The 12,424-nt window shown below is 48.8% G+C and overlaps 1 long non-coding RNA gene across 1 annotated transcript; it reads left to right on the forward strand.

The window, feature by feature from the left end:
- The first annotated feature begins 632 nt into the window (after positions 1-632).
- Positions 633-11,354, forward strand: LOC149913365 (uncharacterized). Its single transcript, XR_016461314.1, has 2 exons — positions 633-8,164; positions 10,187-11,354. It is a non-coding gene; the product is annotated as an uncharacterized LOC149913365 (long non-coding RNA).
- The last annotated feature ends 1,070 nt before the right edge of the window (positions 11,355-12,424 follow it).

Genomic DNA, 12,424 nt, shown 5'->3' on the forward strand with positions numbered 1-12,424 from the left:
GAAACACCGGACAAGCATAAATTTTTGCTGCATAAGTGTCAATCTGTAGTGAATTCCCTTATTCCACACCTGATCGTTATTTTGCGGATACCTGCTTGTCCTTCTTTCTACAAAGATAAGCCTGGGAGAGAGGCAGGGCAGGATCCTGGTGCCTGCCTTCACACCCAACCTTCTCACGGACTGAGACAGTTTGGCCTTGTGCAGAGGCCCCAAGCTCTTTGATGTTTGCTACATCTGTCTTTCTTTTGCTGAGTTTCTTATCCTCACAGAACAGCTCTACAGTATGTTTTCTAATCCTTAGCACGCTATGTTAAATGTTTGGAACATTTAACAACTATTCCAGTTTTGCAAGAAAGAATTAATCACATAATTCAGTAATAATGTCTCTAAAACATACAGTATTTTACTTCTTAGATCAACTACTTCTAAGGGTAAGTTACAGAATACAAATGCATGATGTTCTACTTCTTCAAACCAATTGCTCCTTTTTAATATCAAATGCAGAAACAACATTCCATTCCCACAGCTGGGACGAGGAAGACTTTCTGCAAGGCCTGTTTGATTCAGCTTCTGAGCAACCGAAAGCTCGGCGCCTGGCACGTTTCCCCAGCAGGACAAGGGGAAATGGTTTTAAGCTGAGGGAAGGGAGATTTCGGTTGGACGTCAGGGGGAAGTTCTTTACGGAGAGAGTGGTGAGGTGCTGGAACAGCTGCCCAGAGAGGCTGTGGATGCCCCGTCCCTGGAGGTGTTCAAGGCCAGATTGGATGGGGCCCTGGGCAGCCTGGTCTGGCATTAGGTCGGATGGTTGGTGGCCCTGCGTGTGGCAGGGGGGTTGGAGATTCATGATCCTTGAGGTCCCTTCCAACCCTGGCGATTCTGTGATTCTGCGATTCAAGTGCCCTCCTGGTTTCCCTGCGTCCTGCTTCGGAAGAGGCAGCCCGGCCTTCTTCTCGGCCGGGCCCCTCGTCCAGCACTGATGGATGCTGCCCTGTCGGTGCGCTGCCCCAAGGCAGCTCTCCTGCAGCAGATCACGAGAAGCGGCGAGGGCAGAGCGGCCCCGGCTGAGAGTTAACGAGCGCGTAAGGAGAACGGCAACGTTTGCCCCGAGACGGGCCCGAATCCTCCGTGCTTCTGAGACAGTAAAGTGGGAAAGATGAAAGGGGGGTCTGTAACATCGCTTGGCTTTACTAACTCAAAGAAATTAGCATCACGTAATTTAACCCTTCTTGCTAACTCAGGAGGAATTTATTGCTCAGCTTAGGGAATTCGTTTCTTAGTTTAACCTCTTGTTATCTCAAGGGGAACTTATGGCTTAACCTTTGCTAGCCCAAAATACGCTCCCAACAGACAGCCGTCTCTAGTCAGCAGAAAAGGGCCCTGAGAACGTGAGGGGGAGGCAAGGATAGGCAGAATTAGAGATTGCTGAGGTATGCAGGACGGGAGAAGAGCCCAAAACTGGGACAAAGGTCGGAAGGACATGGTGAGGAAGACGTCTGACTTCATCCCGGAACGACCACCAGAGGGGGAGGAAGACGTCGGGCCTTCATCCAATGGATGCTGCTGCGCATGCACTGGGGAGGGGGACAGTATGTAAATGAACTCCCGGAAAGGTGATGAATATGTTAGTGAGTCTTGGGTAACACTCCTGAATATGTATGGATTGACTTATAAATGTAACGGGATCTCACTTTCCGGTGTGCAAGCTAGGAGGAGCGATCCCCCTTGCACCCGGCGTGTGGCGCAGCGCTGAAATAAAGACGTACCTGCTCTTATAACCTTACGTGGGTTAGAGAGTTTGATTCCGCAAATCAATTTGGCACCCCAGATGGGACAATCTCTGTTCGGCTGCAGGACCAGTTGAGGAGGGGGACGCCTTTGGCGCGCCCTGAGAATTCTTGGAAGGACTCCCCCTTCTCATCTGATCACTGCGGGGATAGACAAGGACCATCTGGCAGCGGACCAGGTACGTTTAAAGGGAAGGCTCCGTAAGGCGTACGCAGGAGCAGGGGACTCCGTAAGACGTGCGGGGACGCCCCACGCGGGAGGGTTTTACCCTGAGGATGGACTAGTCCAGAGGTACGGGACGGGAAGGTAATTACCAGAGGGGCAGGTATCGTAAAGCACTATATCTGATTCCAGGGATTGTGGGTTCGAGTCCCACCTCTGGCTAGCACTTGGAAGCTAGACTAATGATTGGGCATTAGTAATCACGAGTTCATAACAATCTGGAACTCACGCTAATTCTAGAGATTGTGGGTTAGAGTCCCACCCGGGGTTAGTGAGGTATAGTGCTGATACCTGTCAGATGATAACCTACATTATTGTAGCCGCGGTGGTAGGAATAGTAATCTGCGCAGTTGTTGTCATCTGCTGTAAATGTCCAGTACTGTGTATTTGAATAACTGTCATTGATATTTTGGGATATCCTTTAAACATATGAACTAAGGTGGTACCTGAGCTAGCAAACCTAAGTGTCGGGATGAGTGTGGTGTGATTGAGACGTAGCTAAGCTACGGAGCGAGAGCGGAGTCCCCGATCCGCGGTTCCGTGCTCCCGCGAGGGAAACGGCCGGAGACGGACGAAGCGAAAGTTGTCTTTTTCTGTTGTTTGTCCGTCCGTACGGGTTTTCTGTTTATGGATTGTGATGGTGATGGGAATTTATACTTTATAAATTGGGAAGAGGGGCCTGAGGAAAGGTGTGCATTCCACCCTGAAAACGAGTGTTGCCCCATTTATATTATATGTTGTCTAGTGTGTGAAGAAATATATCGGGGTTGGTGGCGTCATTTGTGTCCAGAGTGCCACCGTGAGTGGTGGACCGAGCATCACGGACTGGCGTGGGGAAATTTTAGAGTATTGAGAGTTACTTGTGGAAACCTTAGGGCAATAACAAACCAGTGAGACAACATGATGGGAGGGTCACAGAGAAAGGAAATACCTAAAAGAACACCCCTCGGATGTATTCTGGCACAATGGCGAGATACTGCAGGGGGACCTGGGGGCACTCTAAGTAAGAAAACTCTGATAAAATATTGTAATCAATGATGGTTAATGTATAAATTGGATGATGGGAAAAGTGGCCCCTAAATGGGATGTTGAACTCGGGCACCACAAGATCCTCTAGTGTATGAATGGGGAATGAATATCAACTCATTTATGTAATATTGTGTTCCGTTTGCAAGGAGATGTGTGAGGGAGGTGGGTCAATCAGTGCTGTTTCTGTGGTGAGGTGTTTATAACCAAATGACACAGATTGTTAAGGGAAAGTTATATGGTATTAAGGGTATTTATGGAAACTGAAGAACTATATGGTTAGATTTGTGCATTTCAAAGGGAATGAGACAAACTGTTTTGATGATATAAGAAAGTGTAATTGTTAATGGTATAGAATTGAGTGTAACTGCAAGTGTAAATGAGGGTACTAAGAGTGGAACAAAGGAAAAAGGGTTACAGAGAAAGTGAGTTAATCCTTGCTGGCGTGAGAGCAACCCCTGCACCGTTCCCCCGCGAGCAGTACTTGGTGTGAGAGAGAGCCGGGACGGAGACTGCTGTACTTGTGAAGGGGGAAGTGAGAATAGCCTCTGTAGAGGTCTGGGAAACCCGAAATCCCAGTGTTAGCACTGGAAGCCTCTGGAGAGGAGGAGGTAAAACTGAAATATGATGTTAGTAGTTTATGTAATGATGCGAGTTTGGAAAGTGAAAAGTTTGGGAAGGACACAGGCTGAGGAAGGCAAGGATGAGCAGGGTGTGACAGGGATGTAGAGGTGAGAGATATGAAGGAAAAACAAACAAACAAAAACTGATTGAGAAACAGAGATAGTAAGGAAATTGGGAATAACAGCAGCTGTTACTGTCGCAGCACTAGAGTAGGGCGTAGGACCCAGGGATCCACTCAGAGATAGGGGGGTGGGGGGGCTGGAAGAGCCCGGGGAGGGCTCTGCCCCACTGCAGTGAAAGTAATGTGTGAATTACTGAGAAAGAGGGAACCGCCTCTGGTTGCAAAAATGAAGGATGGGAATTTGGGAAGTTTACCCTAGCAGATCCACTGGTTAAATTACAGCTAGGGAAGCAGAATAAAGAGGTAAAGAGATTAAATTCAGTAGAGAAAATTGGAGCTAAGTATCAAGCAAGACCAATTAATGGAAAATTTTAAGTTTGGCTTTAACACAAACTGGGAAAAGCAATGTTGTACCCATAGAAGTTAGGTAAATCCTAAATCAGGTATACACAGGATTGCAGGCATCAGAAATGCCTGGCAGAGCCAAAATGCAGCCCAATAAAAGTTAAGTTAAAGACGGGAGCCAGCCCAACCAGGGTAAAGCAGTGCCCTTTGAGGATACAAGACTGTAGGAGGATAAAAGAAATAATAGATAACTTTATGAATTTTGGATTATTAATTGGATAGAAATCCAAATAGAACACCCTGACCTTGCAAATGAAAAATTGGATGGCAAGAGTTATAGTTTGGTACAAGATTTGAGGGCAATTAATAGAAATGTTGAACCAAGTTAAGGAATAAGTAGGTGGGGTTTACCGTTCTGGATTTGAAGTACACCTTTTTCTGCCTGGTTTTGCCAAAGAAAGTCTACAGTATGTGGATACTGCAGTAACAAAGGAGGACTGTGTACAGTGGACTGAGTTTGCTGAATTTCTTGACTTAAATGGCTATCAAGTTTCTCAACAGAAAGCAGAACTGATCAAAGAGAAGGAAGCAGTTTGCTGAACACCCAGAACACCAATGCAGAGCTACCTCCAAGCCAGCAGTGTGCACTGCATGGAGACTGTTTGTGCCAGTTGGTCAGACCTACAGGAGGAACCGCTGGACGACGCTGAGGACGGAAGCAGCTTTGTGAAACTGTAAGCAGGACATGCAGTAACTGCTACTGACAAGGTAATTGAAGCAAAACCATTACTTCTGCTCAGAAGGCTGAAATAACTGCCTTGACAAGAACTAAATATGTTTTTGGGGTGGTATCCACTCATGGTACCATCTGGAAAGAGCGAGGTTTTCTTACACACACATGGAAAACAAATTCAGTATGATGAAAATCTCCCAAAGAGCGGCGTGGCTGTTATACATTGTAAAGGACATCAGAAGAGTGACACTGTACAGGCAACCGGGAGTATGATGGTGGATCAGGTGGCAAAACAGGCAGCTGAAGGAAAAGAAATTGGTGAACTGGCTTTAATTCCAGACGGTAAACTTAAAATATCTGAACCTTAACCAGAACCTATAAGGTATTATAGACAGGATAGGAATTTATTGATTTAAAAGGGAAGAGAGCAAACTGACAGGTGGGTGCATACCCAGATGGACACATTATTGTGCCCTTTATTATTTTATAGAAATTGGTTCTAAGGGAACATAATAAAACATATGGGGGTACAGACATCAGAAAGTAACTGTACAATCCTAGTACCAGGAACAGGGTACAAGTGGGGCTTGTTGGGAAAGGGAATCTTTTAGAACAACAATTGTAAATTGATTTTTTCAGAACTGTCAGGAAAAAGGAGGGTTTCAGTATATGCTAGTTCTAACAAATACCCTTTTCAGGGTGACCAGAAGCATTCCCTTGCAGGACCAATAAAGCCAAAGAAATAACCAAGGTATTGCTGCAGGAGATTATACCAAGGTTTGGATGTCCTGCAGCAATACCCTTCAACCAGGGAACTCACTTTATTGCAGAGATGGTCCAATAGGTCAGTAAGCATTGGGAATACATTGGAATTAAATCACAGGTTGTAAAACTGGCCCAGGAAGCTGGACTATCCTGGCCACAGTTGTTGCCTTTGGCTCTCCTTAGGAAACCTAGAGCCAAAGAGGGGTTAAGTCCTTCAAAATACTGTACAAAAGGCCTTATCTCTACCCAGGTAGGGAGTGAAATACTGAGTAATCTACAAGAAAAGCTTCAGGAAATAGAGAAACTGGTTCTAGGAACTAGAGCCCAAGGCCTTGACAGCTTGATCCCTCAAGTACAATGGGAACTGAAGCCAGCTGGACCCTTAAAATTGTGAATCCAAAGACAGTAATATGGGCTCTTATAATTGTTAGAAATGTTAATTTGATTAAGTGCAGCATTTGATGTAAATGCTTATATATCTCTTGTGGAAAACATCATTGCAGTAATTGTTTGGTATGTGGGCTCTGTACATAGGTGTATATATGTATATTTTGTCATACACGTTGCAAGAAGATCCTGCACAAGATCAAACCAGAGAACAAGGCATGGCATGCCCGAGGAAGCGCCTGAAGAAGACGGTCCGACCACAGTGGACTGCGAGGAGAAAGGACCCCTCCGACTAACAATTAAGAAAAATGTATAAACTATGCATTGTAATTAACCTTATAAGATTTGCTTTAGCCTGGGAAGGTAATAGCTACTCGGGCAGTGGCCCAAAATTTTAACGTAACAAATTGTTGGATATGTACGGCCCTCCCCAGAGCAGGGGGGTGCAAGTCTATGGGGTAGTAGCACTAAATTGGACAATTCCAAATTGGGTGGAACACAAGGAATGTAAGTATGGAATAGAGGATAAATTACAAAAGGGCCCCAAGTTTGATCTGTTGATTATTAATTCCTCTAAATCTGTCTTCGTGGATAAGGAAAATGATAGCGAAATTAGTATGAAAGTCGGGTGGTAAAATTTAACAGGTATAGGATGTAGTTGGGATTGTGGGAATGGGAACATCTTTTACCCACCAAGAGGGTACGTCTAATCCATGACCTTATGGATACTGGTGGTTATGTGGGGATGGGCAGGCACAAAAAGCACTGCCTCCAAATTGATTGGAACAAAATAGAATGGCATTGGATCTCCTAACAGCCAAAGAGGGAGGGGTTTGTGTGATAATTAATCAGAGTTGTTGTGCTTATACTCGAAGGATAGAAACTGATCTACAGGCAATATGGGAGCACACTAAATTACTTCATCAGGTAACGATGGATGACACCTCATTAGGATTCACAGAATTGTGGGAAAAACTTACCAGCTGGTTACCTAACTTTACATGGCTAAAGCAACTCTTTGTGGCTTGTATTATTATAATCATCTTGCTCATTTTTATGTGTGTTGCGATGAGATGTGCGTGATGGATATGTAAAACTTCTGGGGATAGTTATGAGGAATGGAAAAAGCACAAGCTAAGGCAGAAAGTGGAAAGTGGGAGTTATTTCAAAACTTCCCTTTTACCAAATGGAGCAATTTAGCAAAAGAATTTGCTAGGTTCAAGAAAAAGGGGGGAATTGAGACAGTAAAGTGGGAAAGATGAAAGGGGGGTCTGTAACATCGCTTGGCTTTACTAACTCAAAGAAATTAGCATCACGTAATTTAACCCTTCTTGCTAACTCAGGAGGAATTTATTGCTCAGCTTAGGGAATTCGTTTCTTAGTTTAACCTCTTGTTATCTCAAGGGGAACTTATGGCTTAACCTTTGCTAGCCCAAAATACGCTCCCAACAGACAGCCGTCTCTAGTCAGCAGAAAAGGGCCCTGAGAACGTGAGGGGGAGGCAAGGATAGGCAGAATTAGAGATTGCTGAGGTATGCAGGACGGGAGAAGAGCCCAAAACTGGGACAAAGGTCGGAAGGACATGGTGAGGAAGACGTCTGACTTCATCCCGGAACGACCACCAGAGGGGGAGGAAGACGTCGGGCCTTCATCCAATGGATGCTGCTGCGCATGCACTGGGGAGGGGGACAGTATGTAAATGAACTCCCGGAAAGGTGATGAATATGTTAGTGAGTCTTGGGTAACACTCCTGAATATGTATGGATTGACTTATAAATGTAACGGGATCTCACTTTCCGGTGTGCAAGCTAGGAGGAGCGATCCCCCTTGCACCCGGCGTGTGGCGCAGCGCTGAAATAAAGACGTACCTGCTCTTATAACCTTACGTGGGTTAGAGAGTTTGATTCCGCAAATCACTTCTGCCTGAACCCGGGTTGCTCGGCCCACATCGCAGCCGGTCGCCGCCCCGTTGCCGCGGCGACGGTGACGTCATCGCGCCGCGCCGCGAGCGGGAGGCCGTGCGGGGCCCGTGGCAGTGACGTCATCGCGCCGCGCCGCGAGCGGGAGGCGGCCGTGCGGAAGCGGTGCGGGGCCCCGCGCTGCTCCAGCGCTGCGGGGCAGCCCCGGGGCTCCGAGCGCCGCCTCGGCGTCTCCGGGTGGGTGTTCGGGGGGGGCGCCGGGGCGGGGGCCGGGGTGGAAGGGGCGGGGGGCCGCGTGCCGCTCCGCTTTGGCCCCGCGGGGCTTCCGTGTGAGTCGGGGCCTCCGCTCGGCGGCGGGAGGTGCTCCGTGTGTCCCCGATGGTTCGCCCACGACCCTCCCGGTCCCTCTTTGTGCCCCCCGGGGTCGCGCCCTCCCCCGCGGGCCCCCTCCCATCCGTCCGGCGGACCCCCCGTCCCCCTCCAGTTCCCCCGTTCCGATCCCTGCAGTCCTCCTCCCCCCCACCTCACTTCCCCCCCTCGTTCCCCGTTCTGACCCCCAGGGTCCCTTTCCTTCTCCCCTTCCCCCGTCCCACCCCCCACTTCCCCCCCAATCCTCTTTACCACCCCCCAGGACTCCCCCTCACTCCCCCATTCTGACCCTTCGAATCCCCTCTCCATCCCCCCCTCCTTCCCCCATGAAACTCCCCATTCTGACTACCAGGGGCTCCTGTTCCCCCACAGCAAGTGCCCCTATTCTTTTCCTAACGGTCCCTTCTCCCCCGCACCCCTCCTATTCCCCCATTCTGATCCTCCTCCTCCCCCCCAGTGTCCCCCTCAATCCCCCATCCAGCATCACAGAATCACACAGTCACCAAGGTTGGAATCACCAGCAGCTCTCACTAATCCGTGTCCCTGCACACAGCGTCTCAGTGTTCCTCGAACACCTCCAGGGTCGGTGACTCCACCGCTCCCAGTGCAGCCCATTTCAGCGCCCGACCGCTGTGTTGGAGCAGTGATCTTTCCTAACGTCCAGCCTGAATCTCGCCTGCTGCAACTTGAGGCCATTCCCTCTCGTCCTCTCACTGTTACATGAGAGAAAAGACCAAGCCCCAGCTCAGCACAGCCTCCCTTCGGGAGTTCTAGAGGGCAGTGAGGTCTCCCCGAGACCCTTCTTGCAGTGAGGGGCCCAGAACTGAACACAGCACTCGAGCTGCAGCCTCACCAGAGCTGAGCGCAGAGGGACAGTCGCTTCCCTGCTCTGCTGGCAGCACCATTTCTGATACAGGCCAGGATGCCGTTGGTCTTCTTGGCCACCTGGGCACGCTGCTGGCTCGTGTTCAGCTGGATGTCAACCGATAACTGCAGGTCCGTTTTCTCTACGCTGACTTCCAGCTGCTCAGCCCCACGCCCGCAGCGTTGCCTGGGGTTGTTGTGGCCAAAGTGCATCCTGGCACTTGGTCTTGTTGAACTCAGTCCCGTTGCTGCTCAGTGCTGCGTGGGGGGGCTGTTCCACGTGGCCTCTGTTCGCATAGTTTCTTCCAGCTGGTCTGAAGTCCTCCGTCGCTCCCCTCAATGTGGGGCTTGTGTTACTCGTAGGAGGCAAAGCTGTAGCTCTGCAGCTCCTCAGGGGTTCCAAGTGTGGGCTCTAAGGTGCGATGGAGAGGTTGGGTGCGAGGCGTGATGGTGGGACATCTGGGTGTGAGCCCTGTGCATGGTCTGAGGCACACGTCCTAAAGGCAGGGGGTGAAGGGACTGGGATGGGTCAATCTGGAGAAGAGGAGGCTCAGGGGAGACCTCATCACTACATCTCCCTGGCAGGAGGTTGTGGTGAGGTGGGGATCAGGCTCTGCTCCCAGGTAACAGCAATAGCAGGAGAGGTGATGGCCTCAAGTTGCACCAGGGGAGGGTCGGGTTGGGTGTCAGGAAAAATTTCTTCTTCCAAAGGGTTGTGATGCAGTAGCACAGCTGCCCATGGAGATGGTGAAGTCACCATCCCTGGAGGTGATGGGGTTGGACGTCAGGGGCAAATTCTTTACAGAGAGAGTGGTGAGGTGCTGGAACAGCTGCCCAGAGAGGCTGTGGATGCCCCGTCCCTGGAGGTGTTCAAGGCCAGATTGGATGGGGCCCTGGGCAGCCTGGTCTAGTATTAAATGTGGAGGTTGGTGGCCCTGCATGTGGCAGGGGGGTTGGAGATTCATGACCCTTGAGGTCCCTTCCTACCCTGGCCATTCTGTGATTCTGTGATTCTGTTGTCTTCAGCCCAGTGATCCCCACCCAGATCCCTCTGCAGGGCCTCGCTCCCCCCCAGCAGATCGACACATCCCCCAGCTTGGTGTCATCTGGTGCCCAGCTGGGTGGAACTCCATTCACCGCCACTCTCTGTGCCCGGCCCTCAGCCAGCTCCTCACCCAGCACACAGTGCACCTATCCGTGCCGTGGGCTGCAGCTTCCCCAGGAGAACACCGTGGGAGACAGTGCGGAAGGCTTTGCTGAAGTCAAGGCAGAGCACACCAACAGCCTTTCCCTCGTCTGCCAGGCGGGTCACTGGATCATAAGGGGAGATCAGGTTGGTCAGGCAGGACCTGCCCTTCACAGGCACGGTGTGGTAGTGAGGGTCTGGCGCCCGGAAGATATCGTGTTGTACGGGAATGTTATCGATAAAATAATGGACCAAGGGTTAAGGAGTCAATAATTGAATTTATTAATTATAAAGAACAAAGAACAAAGAGGCAATGCAGCGCTGGGCGACAGGGGACTCTGCGTTCCACCAACTGCCGCGAGGTTTGAACAGGTACGCGGTCCTTTTATGCAGTTCATCTTCCGTATTCGTGTCCTCCCGCATTCCTATCGTGGTGTACTCTGCGCATGATCCGGTTGTTGCTAGGGGGTCTTATTCTGCCTTTTGGTGGTCGTATGGGTTGAAGTAAGTAGTCTTCCTCCGTGTCCTTTTCTTGACCCCTTCTGGTGATTCCCATTTATGGTATGCTACCCGTATGGGCGAATTTTATTGGTACACACTGCGAGAATATCCCGCACGAGAGCAAACCAGAGAACAGGCCATGGCATACCCGAGGAAGCGCCTGACATTGGGAAGGCCTGACATCATTCCCCAGTGCTCTTTGTTTAACGATAACAACTTTAAAGAAAATCACCATATCAATAGAACAAAGAGAGCACCGAGACACCTTGGAAACAACAGGATGACTACTGACTGGCACCAGATAACAAACAAATTAACAAGTAAATGGCAAATGTCAGCCTTCTGATAAGACCGCAAACCTGGAGCACCCAACCAGTGGGGAAGCAGGGGAGGAGGAATGCAAGGGGGAGAAAACAGGGTATACAGGCTGCCATGTTGTGTCCATAGGGGCGCTCCTGCTGGCGGGACGCCCGCCATTGCAATCGTGAATAAATTCTGCTTTTATCAGGGATACCGTCCTGACAAAAATTCTAAGCTTATTGACTCTGGACAAACATTCTTGCTTTTTGACAATTTCCCCCCTTTTCTTTTATCGTTGAATGTTTGTCCTCCAATTTTTACAATTCTCCTTTTATGATTATGGAATATCACACTCTCTCCATTTACAATTTCTCTATTTCCCTCTGCGGAGTTGTTTGCATTAAGATTAGCAATTTCGTGGTGTCAAACCGCTTCTTTATCAGTTGTGATAAATATTTAATTATACATGGTCCAAATATTAGCCCCAGAATAATCGTGATCAAGGGTCCAGCCAGAGCAGACAGTAAAGCAGTGAGCCATGGTGATACATTAAGCCAACCCTCATACCAGGATCTGCCTATTTCCCTATCCCTTTTTCGTTGTTCCAATCTTTTATGAAGTTCAGCCATGGAATCTTTAACTATCCCGGTATGATCAACAAATGAACAGCATTCCTCTCGTAGTGCTATGCATAGTCCTCCTTCCTTTAGGAATAGGAGGTCTAATCCTCTTCGATTTTGTAATACCACCTCTGACAATGATTTGACCGAAGTTGTCAACTTATCAATTGATTGTTCTATTCTGTCTAGATCTTCATCTACAGCTTGTTGTAAACCTTGTATCTCAGTATTTTTGACGAGTGAGGCTATGCCGGTCCCGGCACCCACACCTCCAGCAATCAAGAGGGTTGCTAAAGTAATTGTTGTTATAGGCTCTCTTTTCTGTCTGGTGAGGCTCCCCTCCAGTTGATACATAACCTCTTCATCAGAATGATACATTAACCGTGGGATAAGTACTACTTGTATACAGAATTCAGATCTATTAAATACCTCTAACGATATACACGGTGTCATTCCGACGTCTGAACATACCCACTTTGCACCTGTTGTGGGGATTAACCATTTAAATTTTGCATTCGTTTTATTTGCTATTCTACTTCTAGATATTGTGCTGTTACAAAGACTTTTATATTGTTCTGGTATGGTTCCAATACACTTTCCTTTCCCTGTGACATGTTGTATAGTCAACCCCTGGGTGTAATTACTATTCCATGGGCA

The sequence above is a fragment of the Phasianus colchicus genome, chromosome 38 (assembly GCF_987193195.1).
Source record: "Phasianus colchicus chromosome 38, bPhaCol1.hap1.1, whole genome shotgun sequence".
In the NCBI taxonomy this organism is placed as follows: domain Eukaryota; kingdom Metazoa; phylum Chordata; class Aves; order Galliformes; family Phasianidae; genus Phasianus; species Phasianus colchicus.